Source organism: Protopterus annectens, chromosome 2.part1 (genome assembly GCF_019279795.1).
Source record: "Protopterus annectens isolate FY-2018-M chromosome 2.part1, PAN1.0, whole genome shotgun sequence".
NCBI lineage: Eukaryota > Metazoa > Chordata > Ceratodontiformes > Protopteridae > Protopterus > Protopterus annectens.
The window spans coordinates 288,656,699-288,674,748 of NC_056729.1; the positions used below are offsets into that span (position 1 = coordinate 288,656,699).

Here is an 18,050-nt window from a genome sequence, read left to right on the forward strand (position 1 = left end):
ATATTGTACAAAGGTTTATTGCATGGAGTATAGTGTCCTGAAGGGGAATTAGAGAGACAAATGATACACCAGCTGGTAGCTCCCAGTACCTGTCAGTGGGCACTTCTGCCATTATCCATGATAATCTATTTTCAGAACATATGAGCAAGACACGCACAAAAATGCTTATGGAAAATTTCTGTTGGGCAGCTATTGATTTAACACCTGAAGGTCAGTGAGACAGGAGACATAGCCAAGGCTGCTATGGGACCTTGGCCTGTTATTAAAGAACCATTTCAAATAGTAGCCATGGCCATTGCAGGGACGTTTAGCACCCAAAATGCCACAGATAATAAGTATATTTCTGTAGAAGTAAATTGTGCCACTGGGTACCTAGAGGTGCTAGCTCTGTCCTTAGTTGAGGCAGACATTTTGGAAAATGCCTTTTTGAAATTTTCATCATAGACTTTTACCAGGAAATAGTGAGAGAGGTGTTAATTTCCTGTCACACCTGCTGCCCAAGTATTGTGGAGTAAAGCATGTAAAACCTACCACTACCATTCTCAAACAAACAACACCATAATGTGAGTATTTGCTGGACATACACTTTTAATGACTCCATTCCGATCAAAACCTTTGGACATCTGCATCCTTACTATTTCCCCTTCTTGTAATGGATTGAGCAGTTTGCTGGACTTGTCATAATAGGACTTCTGGGATATGTTCTTTAACAGATGGGCTTTCACTGATTTGTTGTTCTTAACACATTGAACCAACAGATTACTACTGATTGGTAATGTGGTTCTAGTTTGTCTCAACAAAAGTCTCTGTGCAGGTCAACCAAGATGTTTATCATGAGGAATATTTCTGATATTCAAGAGATTCAGGAAAACATCACTACTGTCTCGTTTCGACTTATCTAGTAATTGTTTCGCACTTTGAACTGCATGTTCTGCCAAACCATTTGACTGTAGGTACTCATGGCTACTCATAACATGAATAAAGTCCCACTCTTCAGTAAATCTCTTGAACTGCTGTCTTTTAAACTATGTACCATTGTCAGGAATAACTTTATGCTGACTGATAAAGTGGTTGAGCTTCTGAATAATTGGATCTGAGGCTGTGTGACTTCTAAGCTGATCAAGATGTGTGTGGAAGAAAAATTTCTTACTTCCATGACTTCAAAATCAAGTTTCTCATGTTCATGCTATTTAGTGGTATTTCTGGATGATCTAGATAAAGTATCAGCAAGATAAAAATTTGCCTTTTGTGTAGACAAGATTGAAATTATACTTTTGCAATTTCAACATCATGCATTGCAATCTGGCAGGAGCTGTATGCATAGGCTTTCTCAAAATACTGACTAGAGGCTGGTGGTCAGTTTTGATCTGAATAGGTTTGCCATAAATATAATCATGGAACTTCAAACATGCAGACACAATTGCTAAGAGCTCTTTGCCAATCTATGCATACTGCATCTCGGTTTAGGTTAGAGTTCTGGATGCACAGGCTACTAGTCTATCCTCTTGAAGAATGACTGCACCAAGACCAAATTTTGAAGCATCACAAGAAAGAGTAACTGGATTGTGAACATTGTAGTATCTGAGAGTTGGTGGACTGGTAATTCTCTGTTTCAAGACATCAAATGCTCTCTGCTGTTGTTCTGACCAGGACCAGAATACATCTTTGCATGCCATCTCTCTAAGCGGTGCTGATGGTTAGCTCAAGTCTGGATTGAACTTGCCTAGATAATTAACTATGCCAAGAAAACGTTGTAAGGCTTGAACATTGTCTGGAGCTGGCAGCTCAAAAATTGCTGTTTGCTTGGAAGGATCTGGTTGTAAACCTGAACTGGCAAGCAAAATACCAACATAAGTAACATCTCGTAGTCTGAATTTGCAGTTTTGAGGATTCAGCTTAAGATTCATTTCACATACTCTTTCCAGAACTTTCTTGAGGTTTCTGTCATGCTCTGCTTCACCATTACATGTACTGGAATATCATGTAATATAATAACACACTCCTAACCAGAAAAAAAAAATAGTTCCATTGCATGCTGGAAGACTTCAATGGCAGAATTTATCCCAAATTTCATTCTCAAAAATCTGCACCTGCCAAAAGGAGTACTGAAAGTGGTTAGCAATGAAGATTTTCGGTCAAACAAAATTTGCCAAAATGAAATCTTTGCATCCAAAACAGAAGAAACAGTGGCATTTGGCATAAGCGCAGCAACTTCTTAACATGTGCACATTGGATGATGAAATCTTTTCAGTGCTTTGTTCAAATCTCATGGATCAATACATATTCTGATATCATCTGTGCTTTTCTTATGAGCTAACACCATGGAAGATACCCATTCAGTTGGTTCTTTAACTGGACAAATCACATGTTGCTGCACCATTTTGTCTAGTTCAGTTTTGACTCTATCCTGCATAGCTACTGGAACTTTCTGGGCTGGTCTGACAACTGTGATGACCTCTGGGTCTAACTTCATGGAATACACAACTGGGAATTTGCCTAGTTTGTTTTCAAAAAGATCAGCATAGATAGAAAAAATAGACTGGGCAAAATTAGAACAGTGGTCTTTTAAGCTTATGTGGTGGACTTCATTATTAAATGAAAGTAATCCCATTTTCAAACTGTCTCTGAGGCTAATAATGACTTTATATGCCTTTTGACCATGTAAAATTGCAAGTCATAGCTGTTCCCAGCAGAGTAACATGAAAGCATTACTGAACCTTCAGTTTGAATTTTTTCACCACCATAAGCCACAAGCTTTGCACACTTTACCAAATCAAGCTTCTCACCAGCACACACTGTAGCAAATGTTTCTGCTGACAAATAGCATAGCACCTTGAACCTATGTCAACTTTGAGCTTTATGGGTCTCCCATTTATCTGAACAGCACAAAATACTTCATTGTTTGGCCATAAATCTACTGCATTGACTGCTTCATTAAGCACAGACACATAATCAACAAAAAAGCAGGGTCATAGCTTTCCAGTTGATCAAGTTGTCTCTTAGAATGTTCCCTTTTAGTAAAAAAAATGTACCTCTTTTGATTTACAAAATTTTTGAAAATTATTCCACTTTTTATATCTGTGGCATTGTTAACCAAAAGCTAAGCACTTTTCTCTTTTAGACACTTGATTGCCACCACAATTATGACAGTTGACAATGAGGCTAGGTGAGGGCACATGCTTTCAGTTTGTTGACTCACCCTTGTGCTTCACTGAGACTGTGCATGCTGTGGAATTTGCCAGAAAGCTACAAGGTTTACCAGGGACTGTTACAGGGCTCACAGTTGCTGCCGTGTGCTTGGGCCTGTTTCTTTTAACCACGTACTCCATACTATCAACATTAGCACTAGAAGGTACTGGAAACATGCATTTCTCATTTGTAAGCATATTTGTGTGCTTTTCTGTAAGCTCATATATCTGACAAATCTCAATGGCCTTATTCAAAGTTAAATCACTGTCACAAAGCAAAATCTTTCTCACAGCATCGTCTTTAATACCACACACAAGTCTGTCTTAAATCACCAAATCTGTACATTTTAGCTTTGTTTCTCAAGTCCATTATATATGCTGTAAAAGTTTCCCAGGCTTTTGAGCTCTTGTGTAAAATAAGTGCCTTTCCATTTTAATATTCATTTGGAGGTTACACATTTCTCTAAATTTATGTTTAAAGCACTCAGGGTCCTCCCTTGACTCAGCCGGTACCACTATGTGGTGGTTTTCTCTTTCCCTTGCAAACACAGCAGGTGCATACACAGATGAACGCTGTCTTTCAATAGCTTCTGAACCAGCTAAATTAAGCAGAATAAATCTCGTTGTATGCGCATCTTTGTCAGAAAATGCAGCTTGTATGAAAATATAGTACTCATGCTCAAACACTCTCCAATTCTCTGCAATATTATTATCAAATACAAGTGGACCTGGTTGTCAAAATCCTTCAATCATGCCAACAAAGTATGCTCAAACACAGTAGATATGGCCCTTATAATTATGTATGAACATACACACACAGCAGGTACTTGTAATAACATGCAACTGCACAATAAACTCTTTCAAATACTGTACTTTGTGAAATAAACTTTGAAATAGCTGTATTTTGTGAAATAACTGTACTGTAATACTGCACAAACTTGCAAACACTTCATATACTTTGGATATTTCAAATGGCTTAAATTATTGCAAAAAAGTAGCATATAGCAAAAAAATGCAGTTGTTTTCCTTATTGTGTTCATTTTATGTGATTCTGACATTGTTTCAAACATTTTTGTAATTATTTTGAATATTTATATCAATATGTCGCAGTTTCAGACATTTTGTTTAACTAGAAATTTGTTTTGAGTGTTTTGAATACTTTGTTTTATATTCTTTAAGTAAGAAATCATTTAAGCAGTTTTAGTACCTGTAATTCGTTTCTGACCTGTTTTGTGAGTTGTACGTGCAGTAGGGATGATACACTCCTCTGTATTCCTCCAACATTAGCCGAGTGCCTCTTGGTCTTGATTCTCGATCCCATTCTGACACCATGTCAACAGGCGGAGTAGTTAATTTATATGCTTTATTACATAGAAACACATCAGGATGGATAACAGCAGTACAAAATTAAATTAACTGATTAATTGACAGACTACACAGACATGAATGCTTACATCTCAACAGCTTATTACAAAATGGCAGTCAAGCTCGCTTGTGCTCAGTATTTATACACTTGTACAAGCCCATGGAAAGCTTCTTAAAGGTATGTATACATACTGATCTACAAGAAGTAAACAGGCTATATTAATGTGCAACTAAATTAATAACTGATAAAGTCTTACCACAAAAATGCAGAGCAATAAGGGGAAGGAAAGGAAGAAATAAAATGCCATCATGGAAGCATCAAATAGAGAAAACTATAAAGCAATTAGGACAAGAAGTGCCACTGTTAGAAGAGTATAGAAGAGGGAGTAAATCAACAAAAATACTTAGAAAGAAGGATGTGAAAAATCAATATGCAGTATCAGAACAGACCAGGATCTATCATACAAATAAAGCTATCAACGCAGACAGAAAAACTAAAAGGACATGCCGATAAATATAGAGGAAAAGTACAAAATAAGCAGTTTATTGATGATTCCAAAAAAGTTTTATAGAGAATTGGGAAAAAAGAAAAAGGAATAGAAACACCTCCCAAAAAAGTTGACTCATTTTGGAAAAATATTTATGAAGACCCTGTGGAACATAACAAAAGATGCTGAATGGATAGAAGAAGTAAAAGAAACAGTAAGAAGTTCAAATGTACAGGATATGAAATAGGATGAAATAACGGCCAATGAAATTGAAACAAAATTAAAAAAAGCTCCTAAATGGAAAATCCCAGGCCCAAATGCAATACCTAACTTCTGGCTAAAAGTATTACAATCTTTACATCAAGATTTAGCGTTGAATAAGTACTACTTGTTTGGGTAACCTGAACAGACACCAGCCTGGTAAATAATGGCAAAAACAATACTCCTCCTTAACAGTGAATCTGTAAGCCCTCCTAAAAAGTATAGACTAGTAACTTGCCTTCTGACAATGTGTGAACTATATACTGAAACTGATGCCAACAGAGTTTACAGTCACTTAAAAGAAAACTCAATCATGGCAATAGAGCAAAAAGGTAACAAAAGAAAGTTATATGGAGAAAAGTATACTGTGTTGTTAAATAAAGTCATAGTGGAGAATTGTAAAAAGGGGAAGCATTTAAGTATAGCATGGATATATCACAAAAATTTACACAATCCCACATTCATGGATAAAGTACTTACACATGTACAAGATGCATCATAAATTGATCAGTTACATTACAGTGAATATGAAACAGTGGCAAACCACTTTGCAATCAAGTCTTGATAAAGGGCAAATTATAATTTTATAATTGTAAAGGGGAATGATTCTCTGTCACCACTGTTGTTTTGTCTTGTCCTTAACCCATTAAGCTATTTACTTAACAGATTAGGTTTTGTTTATAATTCGGACCCTAGAAAAACAAACCTGTTGAATGATTTTTCATCTGCTTTTTTCTGGATGACTTAAAACTGTATAGTTCATCTGATGAGGAGTTGAAAGCACAACTGAAAGTGGTTAAAACTTTCTCAAATGATACAAGAATTGCATTTGGTCTTGATAAATGTGCGGAAGCAACATTTAACTCAGGAAAGTTGCAGTACCAAGAAAATATTAGTCTAGGACAGGAATGTGATATAAAGGACCTTGAGCAGAAAGGAGTGTCCAAGTATTTGGGAATTTCCTGAAGGATTGTCAGTAAAACATGAACAAATAAGAATAAAACTCAGTAAGGAATACTTGAGAATACTAAAACTAAAACTGAAATGATCTAGGACTAAAGCCCAAGGTGCAAACCTATTTGGTCTTCATATTTTCATTTATAGTTTTGGTGTGACTGACTGGACCCAAAAGGTATTAGGTCAGATGGACAGAAAAACAAGAAAAGGGCTTCATGCCTATGAAATGATATATAAAAATCAGTTTATACCGAGATTATATATCCCTCGCTGTGAAGGAGGTGGGGGCCTCCTTGAAATTGATTATATCTATAAATCTGTGATCATGGAACTGCATATATATCTGCTGACTTCATTAGTTCCAAACATAGTGAAAGTTTAAAACATGAGGAGAAGAAGTCTAAGATAGTCTGTCTACCTAGTTTAGCATAAGCATTCAGGTATCAGGCAGGAATGGAAATCAAAACAGAGGTAGATAAAAATCAGACAGCAACTGAATGTTCCAAAAAATAAAAGAAAAAATATAAGGTGAAGGATCAGATGAGAAAGGAAGAAATGTGGAAAAGCCATAACTATAGTTCCAAATATAGAAAACTCCTGGAACAACCTCATGCTGATCAGGATTTGACACAGGAATGGTTAAGGAGAGGTGAAATTAAACCAAACGATGAAAGGTTAATATTGGAGGCCAAAGACAGTGGACTACTTATGTGTTGGTTTACAAAGTGCATTGAACATGTGGGAGAAACAAATGCAGTTTCTGTAAAACAGAACTTGAAATTGTTGCACATGTTGTTGCTGGGTGTGGTAAACTAATGGGAGAAGGCCTGTATACTGAAATGTACAATACTGTGGCAAGACTGTTGCACTGGGTATTGTGCAAACACTATAACACTGAAGCAGCTGAGAAGCAGTGGAAATGTGAGCCATAATGCCTTATAGAGAATGAAGGAGTTTATATCACATAGGAACACCCATTGCCAACAGTTCAGAAAATAGATGTAAGAGAACCAGAAATAGTAGTCCATGAAAAGAAGACAAAAGTAGCATTGATCAGTGAAATTTCTATGCTCAGTGATTACAGTGTCTTACATACAGAAAGACAAATAAAATACTAGGATTTGCAGTCAGAAGCAGGAGCCATGTGGAATAAAGATACCCAGACATTTCCAATAGTAGTAGGAGCAATGGGTCTCATAAAAAAGAATTTACAGTCATATTTAGAATGTTACTGATTCATGCAACTCCATAAGAATTACTGAAGGAGTCAGCTCTATGCACATTTGATAACATCAAATATTGAAACAATACTAATTTCATGAACTTTAATCATTCCTTGACTTAGGAATAAGGTCCATTTGTATTATGGTATTAGAAGACCAATGGATATGGAGAAATTAAACCAAGAAAAAAATATTCATTAGTCTTGATTCTGAGGAACTATGGTCAACCTTTTCTTCTTCTTAGCTGTAACTTTGCACTACCCATCTAATTTTGAACAATTAAACAAAATGTTAGCAGTTACTGTAATTACGATTTCAGAAGATATGTTTTTAGAATGTTCTATATATAACATGAATTAAGAAAAAAATTCAAATAAATATTTCTCATAAAGTTTTGTTAACTACAAAACTACAACAATTTCAGAAATTGCAATACATCAGTTATTGTATTTGTGAAAAAGGGAAATAGAAAAATCCAGTGTAACTTTAAGTTAAGTACTATTATCCAACAAAATATTCAAAAATTTATCATGTAAACTATATTGCAACAGTTCAGGCTAAACAACACTGAGGATATGTCAGTGATTCATGCCTGTGATGATATCTTGTACAGCTGGCCTTTCATTGTCTTACACCTCTTTTGCAAATTGCTTTTAATACATGACTACTTTCATTCATAGTAACCTACTGAGATATCCTGTCCATTGCACATCTAGCATCCACAAACAAATAAAACCTTTAGCAAAGAAGGATACAGCATTTAACTTTAAGTTGTCCAGTCTTTGTGTATGTATGTGTAATCTTAGCTGTTTAAATTGAGCAGTCATTGAAAAATAAACTCTTCTCTCCTAGATGACAAACTTTGCCAGGCTACCATACTTGAGACAAAATATTTTGAAGTTAGTGGCTGTATGATGCAAAAGGATAAAGCTCTTACTGTATTTCAGATGACCAGTGTTGAGTTAGCAGCATGGGTGTTGGAGAAGCTGCAGGGTAAGGGTGGAAGTGAGGTTACAGTGTTGGCTCCCTCATTCTGGAGAATGGGAAGCAGTCTAAAGGCATTCTGTAGTATGCAGCATATGGGCCCGGCTAGCTCCATGTTGCACAAACAATAGTAATCTGTTCAGTCAGGAGATGTATAGAAACATGCATGCACCTCCTGAGGGCAACAATCACAGCGCCGTCAAGGCTGTTATGAGAGAACAGGAATGAGGGCACACTTCCTGGTATGTAGCATGATGCTACACCAACATCGTTGATTTCCTCACTGGTCCCGGACTAGGGTCAGCTGTGAGCCTGGAGAATGCTAACATGAGTCAGGTGATCCCAATGAATGAGGAGGGGAACTGCTGACAGCTGATGGTCAGCTGTAGGGAGGAAAAAATATTCCAGCTTATAATCTCAGAACTGTTAATGGTATCTATGAATTCCCACCACATTAGTGCAATTTGCAAGAAAATCAGATTTGCCCAACCTGTCTTTTATATAAGCTGTACAATTGAACCTTCCTTCTTGTCTTGAACTCCTGTCACAATACCTCTCAACCTCTTAGTGCAAGAAATCTGGGCAAAGGCTAAAATAATGGTGGGACAAAGGCTCCTAATAGGGACAGATTTTAAATATTGCTCTTACAAACTTAGAAACTTGGAAAAATAAAAGTATTTTTACTAGCATGCATTTTCTGAATGATATGAAGTCTGAAACTCAAATGTATACCACTATTTAGTGACTTCAGTCCTAAATTGCGGTGGTGGTGCTGCGGTAGTGTTGTCGCCTCACAGTAAGACGTTGTCGTGTTCGATTCCCAGCTAGAGCGTCTTCTGTGTGGAGACATGCGTGAATGGACATACCTTCGTTGAAGGTTGTGCATCAGGGCCGGCAACTCGGCATGTAAAAATTTACTGCCAATCATCAGCAGAGCGGACTTCCACTGTGGCAACCCCTAACCGGGAAAAGCCGAAAGACAAGAGAGAGAGTCCTAAGATTATCAAGTGATTAGTCAGAAAACTAGAAATTTTCTGAGGAACAGACCAAAAGTGTGAGGCTAAAATCTGGGTGTTCTGCAAAAATCTGTACAGTTGAGAGGTATGCGCACATATACATCGTTCTTTCTCATTTACCTTCTAATTCAGCCATTTCTGAAATAAAGATGGTTGCATTTACCAGAGATTTACTAACTTATTCCTTCTTCTCCTTATTTTTCTTTTGCAATCACAAACTGGTTTCCATGTGATCATAAAACAAAATATCCACATTAGTATTATTCATGCACATTTTAACTATAACAGTGACAATTTCCTATTCATTTTTTGTAATTTAGCTGACATGGCCTCCATTGACATCTTCAGCACTGCCTGTTTTTCCAAAATATCCAAAACCTCCTCTGTGCTAATGCTGTCCATGTGCAAGACTTACCATCAGGATGAAAGATGGTGCTAATGCTCTCCATGTGCACGACGACCATCAGAAGATTGTGCTAATGCTCTTCATGTGCAGGATGACCATCAGGATGAAAAATGCCCACTGAAGCCTTCAGTATTCACAGTTAGTCATCAGTCATTAGCATGAATCTCAATTTATAGTGTCGATATTGATTAAGCTCATTCTCAACTATACATATGACATTTTGCAACAAAATAACAGTGTCATAAATTTAATAACATTACATGCAGAGTTGTTGAAGAAGTTGCCTTTCCTCACAACAAAGCAAGATTCCCCTGAAGATGACTTATAATTTTAACCCTGTCCCTGGCCTGTTCAGTGCAACTGATCAGTGTCTTTTTAGATCAAGGCCTATTCTTGGCAAAAACATATCTTATCCTAATAGAGATAATTTAAAATACCTAGTTAAATTCTTCTGCATATAATTCTAAACTAAAGCATCCTACCTAAGGCATTGTTTAAACTGTGAGCATTGCTGAACTGTTGAAATTTGAAGTATGTATTTGTTTAACAATTACTTTCTAGTTACTAATGAAGTCTTGTACATAAAGTCTAAAATATCTTATCTAATGCTTGTAACATGTTTTTTGTATAAACTGTGAAGATTCCTGAATTGTTTAAAATTTGTAGTACTTAACTGTATAACAACTAGTACCTGTATGTTAGTAGTCTAGTAATCTCTTGGAGCTTATCTCCCCGGGACTCTACTGAAAATAGACATAAATCCAGTTAGTCTATCCCGGTCAACAAATGTAAAATAAATAAATAAAATAAATAAATTGTCAAAATTATCTGTCCGGCTATGGCGCACAATTGCGCAGCAGTGCAAACAAGCAGAAACCTGCTCAAATGCAGGGCTTAAATACCAGAAGCTAAAAACTTAAAAAAAAAAACCTCAAAAGAACCAATGAGGGTGCTTACTCCAAGCCGTAGACCAATCACCCTTCACAAGACAGGTACCAGTCAGCACACTTCTCTCACAGGGGTGCAGAAGGACCCTTCCAATCAAAGATGGCTTGGAAAATGTGCACAGAATACAACAGCCAGTACAAACATATCCAGATGCAGCAAATGTGCTACAGCTACTAGCTATACTAATTTAGGTAGGAAACATTAAAAACTGTTTTAAACAACAGAAAAACAGCAACAGACAATATAAATTTCAGTTAGAAGACTTAGAAATGAGCAGCAGCTTATGTTTATCATATTGTGGCTTGTGATGAATGATCTTCCTCTTTTCTATCTATAATAAACAGTGCATGATAATATAATCACTTAGCTCTATATTTGTTCAAAGTACAACCACACCCTCACTAATGCTCTTTTTTTCTTTGTTTCATTCTTTATTTTTATTTGGCTTAGCAACACCAGTGCTTAAATCTTGATAGGCCCTTGAAGTCATAAACATTGTACACAGATGTATAAATGCACTCTGTGCTGTGTTTTGTGCACCACTGTTTATTACCATGATTCACAGACATGGATAGTGGTAATGAACCGTCACATATGCAGGAATGCCTTCTTTTAAGAAGATTGTAAAGGAGCAAATAGCACACCACTGTGTACTCTGCAGTGTGGTGCTGAAGACAGTCCCATCTATTGGATAGACCTATATCACTTTGTTGTATTCAGGTGCAATATAGCACAGTAGGGAGCAGTTACAGTTATGAAAGAAGACGCACTTCTGCCTACCTATGTTAACAATTATTGCCCTGTGCACCATACTGTGCCATAATACCTTATAGAAATTCATAAAGAAATGTCATGCATTAGGCATGATGATGGACCTTGGTTCATTACAGACTTATGGTAATGGTATGATCTATTGCTGTGGGAGGTTTCACTAGTGGGAGCTCCCAGTGCCACTGTGTGGGAGTAGGGAAATATGTGACTATGACAGAACCACATAACACTAATATGTTACTCAGCTCTGTATGCTGAACAACATACAGAAGAGGAGAGGATCACTATGCTGACATGCATGATACCTTCTGATTATACAATGTATTCAGGTGCAATATAGCACAGTAGGGAGCAGTTACAGTTATGAAAGAAGACGCACTTCTGCCTACCGAAGTTAACAATTTTTGCCCTGTGTACCATACTGTGCCATAATACACTGTTGCCCTGTGCACCGTACTGTGCCATAATACAAAAGGGCATCACTGAGACAGATGCCTGGTGTCAAAGCCATGGCCTCAAGCTCAATGCCAAAAAGTGCATTGTCATCCCCTTTGGTAAAAACTCTGTACCCATGAACTACAACATAGGCAGTAGTATACTTAACACCAAATGGCCTAGTACCTACCTATGAACCTATGAGGCTACTCACATTCCCAGACCCAACATATGAATGTAGATGTCATATGCATCATGTTATATAGTATTTTTTTTGGTTACTGCTGTTATAATTTGTTTGCCTGATACACAGAGAAAGAGATTCAAAGACATTGGTGTTATCTGGCCAGATATAAATACTTGTTGCACTAAATGTCCCATGCTCATGTTATATCAAGTGCCAAACTGCTTTCAAGCATACTAAAAGAAATTATTGAAATTGCTGTGGAGCATTACAGAGAGAATGAACTTGTATTTGTTGACCAGGGTAGAACACTGATCCCCATGGGCCTTTTTCAGACTTAGCCCAGCAGCTCTTTCTCGCAAACTTGTTTAGAGCCACACATTTTGGCAATGGAGAATCAGAGAATCAAACCCTGAACCTCTAGACCATGGAAAATAACTCATTAATAGCTTCTTAATCCTCTGGCCCTAACTGCCAGATTAGAGGGTTGCTCAAGAAATGCAACACATAGATTCATAGGTAAGTACTGGGCTAGCTGCCATTGTGGTCCATTTTAGGCCCAGCCAATTTCTCTTAATGAGAATCAGACTTAGTTCTTCTTGTCTGTGAGATAAACAACTTAACCATTACACTAATCCTCACTAAATCATGGCAATTTACTGTCCTTGCCATATCCTGGTATTCTGTTTTCATTCCTCAATTAACAACCTGGAGTTCTACTTCTGCCTTTGACAGACATAGTTATTAGGTGTAGGCTAACCACCCCAGGGGGCCTGTTTAAGCCTAACTATGCTTCCAAAGGTGGGAATCAAGCCCTGTACTTTGTGTCTCTTAAGGAGAACTTGGCTAGCAATGTGTCTATTGCAACCCTGCAATGTCTTTGATGCCATTAATGGAGAGAAAGAGTATGTTGTTTGTAACTAACACATATGCAAGTGTGAGATACAAATGGGTTCTCCATCTCAGATATAGTGCACACACAGTGATGGTTCCACAGGACACATACTCAAAGGGTAGACGTGGAGAAGCACTCAGACTCACTCACATGTATCATGCAGGGCTACCACATAGTTACACAACACATATGTATGCCTGTGGTGGGACCTTGCCCGCTGGAAACTGTATGGGATACCTTGGCATAAGGGTGAGGGATTGCTATGGCCCTACATACCTGTGTAGTTAATGTACCATATACTTGAGGGAGGCTTTATAAACTGGTAGCTGTAAGTGATATTCAGGTAGATACACTTGTGGAGGCCATGGTCAGTAACAAATGCATGGCTTAAGCTGCAATGTGTCCCCCTGAATGACATGCTTTGTCCACAGATGTACAGGTCCTGATACTGATATGGCACCATTTAGAGAAGCTTATAAAGCAGGAAAATGATAGGCTACTGCAAGCCCTACACATATATAACATGCACCTACTGGCCAGTGCTGGTGCAGACCAGCAGGTCACAGACCACATCTGGCAGGGTAAAGTACAGGATGCAAATTCTATAGGTGCCATGACATAATGGATGTCTAAAGCAGGTGCAAAGGAGGGATAGAGATGTAATGTCCCATGCAAAAGAAAATATTTGAGGCATTGTGGTAGGCAGAATCACCATGGTTGGATTTTCATCAGCACTGAAATGGCTGCTGGAGGTGGAGGAATCTTCACTGTCATTCATCAGGCAAGTGGACCAGTCCCACATTACAGGTGGTGGCTTGGATGAGGGTGCATGCCTAGCATATATCATCCATGTGTTTGTAAGGAAAGCACCCAGATATTATTGACCATAATATCATGGTAAGTCACATATCTATGTATGACATGAGCAGGATATGACTGCTGGCTTTCAATGCATCTGTCTCATTGGCATCTCTTGTCTGTAAATGGAATTTCCTGCCTGGCATGATACATATTCCAAACTATTTTTATAGCATTGTTTACTGCATGCCCCACTATGCATACCTCAGCACACTTTAACCACATGTCTGTGGGCTGACACTGGTGCCATATTTTCAATGCATCACAAGCTCCACTGCTAGAGAGCCCAGCATTATCAGGCAAGAGGGATGACATCAGCAAAAATACAGAGGTTGATGATCATCCCAACATGCCAGAGGCATAGTTTGATGACACAGCACTGTCTTTGAGATTATGTAGGGAGGAAATACCCACATCTACAGGTAGCTAAGCACATAGCCTGAAACATTATCTGTAGATGAAAATATTCCACTAATTCCTTCTCTATGCCCATAAATGCAGCATCTGAGATGTGCATTACCTCTGACATGGGTATGCCCAACAGAGGGGAGACACAGGGGAGTTTGACACCAACATGACTCCATTTTTGTCTATGATATGCATGGAGCCCTCAGAATTAGCCATCAGATGAGGTGATTAGTAATCCAGGCATAGGCAGCTGCTATGCACACAATTGTGGAGCTGTAGAGTCTGCACAATGATCTGGAGTATTAGAGGGATGAGTCTGTAGTACTACTGAGGTCACTATTGGCAAAAGTCACATCCAAAATGTATGACTACCATCTAGTGTGCCTGACTGGTTGTGTGGCCTAAGGCCATATGAAGGCCTAGACACAAGATGAACATGCACAGGCTCCCACACCAGATGACACATAACACTGCAGATACTGCATCCATGTCACATGTTTGCAGCTTACCTGGCACCCATGGTCTTGGTGACATTTGTTGTACATTGCTCATGAGGTACCTTCACAGCGTCATCTATCAAGGACCTGGAATTCCATATCATCACTGTCATGGAACAGATCCAACTTCAACAAAATTAGCCGCCAGTGCAGTGGATACCAGCAATGGTCACATAGTCACATAGTGGCACCCCAACTACATTGCTGGAAGATATCATCCCTGATAGCCAGCAAAGTGAATAACAGCAATGGCTATGTAGCAGTATCCCAAAATCATCACTAGAAGATGTGATCCATGGCACTCAACATCCACCCAGAATGCAGTGATACTGGCCTCATCTCCTATGTCCCTATTCCATAATATAATGTTGCAGTCAGCTGTCACTGCATCTCCACTGCCTCTAGAAGAGGAGATGGCTGTGCTATCCACCTTTAATCTGCATGGATATGTTGATGTCTAATACACAATGTGGCTAGACCATGCACTGCACTGTATAGTCTATGCACTGCAACACAAATCATATTATTCTCTGTATCTATACTATGCTCTGTGGTTGTAGACCAGATGACACTACTTTGTCAGTTCTGCAATATATTGCACCCACTGCTGCATCATCTGTGAGTTGTCCCCTGCATTGTCTTCTACGGTTCCTACTGCTTCTTGCCTTATTACTACTGCTACATTACATAGAGTATGTTCTGCCATGGTGTTATCTACCTGCATCACCTTTTTTCACAAGACCATGTTGTGGAACATGGCACAACCTATACATTTGCCAAGACCACATTGTAGTGCCTCACCTGAATGTTGTAAACAGCAGAATTTACCATTCAGAAGTCCAAAACACATGTTCTATAGTTTCTCATTTTGGTATGAGCCTTGTCGAATGTAATTTCCTTCATGGCCTGTGGGTTGCAAATGTGAAGCATCATCCATGGCACAAGGACATAGCTGGCATCACCTTCAACACACATGACACAACAATACATGAGGCCTGCTCCTAACATGCACATACTGTGGCAGTACAAGTAATGACTTATACTCTGCTCCCAACATGCACATATTGTGGCAGTACAAGTAACGACTTATACTATAAACATAAACGGAAATAAAAAGAGGGCGACAGTAAGTGATTGAGAATGGCAGGGGCAGATAGTTCTTCTGGGAAAGGAAAGAGAATAGTAACATAAAGGGGGGGAACAAACACAGCTATCACATGTAAGGCACAGTAAGCACTGCAAGGTCATGTGCCATGAAAGGAATATATGGGAGCTTACCACTGTTGTAATAACCTCTTCCACTACATCTGTATAAAATCACTGTAAACAGTCATACTGTGGAGGGACACTGATTTACAATTCTTGAAAAAATGATAGTGATATTCCATCTTCATGAGGGGAAATACCAGGAATTATAAATATTATTAATAATTGTTAAGTATGATTTCTGGTCATTACTGTGATTCCATTACAATTTTTTTTGCGCGTGTGTGTGTGTGTGTGTGTGTATGCATGTGAGATATATATATACATATATCTACATACACATATTGACATAAAAGTACACACACACGCACACACACACACACACACACACACACACACACACACACACACACACACACACACACACACACACACACACACACACACACATATATATATGGAAAAGAACACATATTTACATACATACTCAAACAACACTTTTTCCCATTTTTTTACGTGGGTCACAGTGGCAATCATCTAGAGTCAAAATTCACACTGCCAGATGGCTAGTTTTGCCACAGCTGTTCTCCATACTACACATACACTCACACATATGGCCAATTTATAGTGTCTAAAGCACTTACTGCTGGTTTCATGCCTTTGGAATGTGGGAGGAAACCTGAGCGCCCAGGGAAAACCCACATGAAGATATAGAGCATATGAGATATGCAGGCTCCACAAAAACGGCACCCCAGCTGAGAATCGAACTAGAGAACCTCTTACTGTGATGTGACAATGTTACTCACTGTACATAAATGCAAGAAGACACTGGAGGAATGATATATATAAAACATAATGTATTATTTATCAATCTACCACAGACTGAAATATCGGCCCATTTGACTTTGCAGCTTCAGTATAAAAACAAAGATCACGTTAGTAGCTTTTCAATAACAGAGTTCTTTCCACAAAACACTACCAGAAAACAGGCTATTTTTTAACACAAAGAATGTTCATTTGCTGGTCTCTCCCAGGCCCAACACTGAATGCTAAAAGTAAGCATTTTCACCAGGTATAATCCACAGGTTACACTCCCTAAGTTAGCCACAACTGGCCCTGCTCACATTCCACGCTTCCAGGTCTTCCTTTAAGATTATCCCTCAGTATCGGGTTAACTTCCTAGTTTGCTGTTTTCAAATGATCTCTTTTTATACAACATTAACAATAAAAACTTAGCAAGTAAAACTAATACTAACTGCAAACTACATTTAAAGGCAAATTGCCCCTTTTCCATATCCAAAGTGTTAAAATATATCTGTCTGTTTTTCTCTCTCTCTCTTTTTATATATATATATATATATATATATATATATATATATATATATATATATAAAACATACACTCACACACGTGTATACAAAATGAAAACAAAGTTAGCAAAGGACACTCAATAAAGTACATGGACAGTTTACAAGTAGATAATATAAGAAGAAAAATGTTGTGAATGGGTGCTCTGGCCTAAAATGACAAATTCCATGAAAATCTTTTGTTTTCCCAGTACACATTCAGCCTATTTCCCAGAAGAATGCCTTGGCAAAAAGTGGAAAATCAGCATCCTGATCTGTAGGCAGCTGTTACTCTATAGTTGTTGTTGTGTCTTTCGGCTTTTCCCAGTTAGGGGTCACCACAGCGGAACTCCGGTCCGCTAATAATTGGTAGTTGATTTTTACATGCCAAGTTACCAGCCCTGACGCACAACCTTCAACGAAGGTATGCCCATTCACACATGTGTCCACGCAGAAGACGCCGTAGCTGAGTATCGAACCGGATAGCATCTTATTGTGAGGCGATAACACTACCGCAGCACCACCACCGCGGGAGTTGTTACTCTATAGTAATATGCTTTATTATGTTATAAAAGATAAAGTAGACTGCAAAAATGTAATGTGTAAAAAGTAAT

The 18,050-nt window shown here is 38.3% G+C and overlaps 1 protein-coding gene across 4 annotated transcripts in view; it reads left to right on the plus strand.

The window, feature by feature from the left end:
• CFI (complement factor I) overlaps positions 1-18,050 on the plus strand; it is a 790,564-nt gene that overhangs the window by 565,756 nt on the left and 206,758 nt on the right. The window lies entirely within an intron of this gene.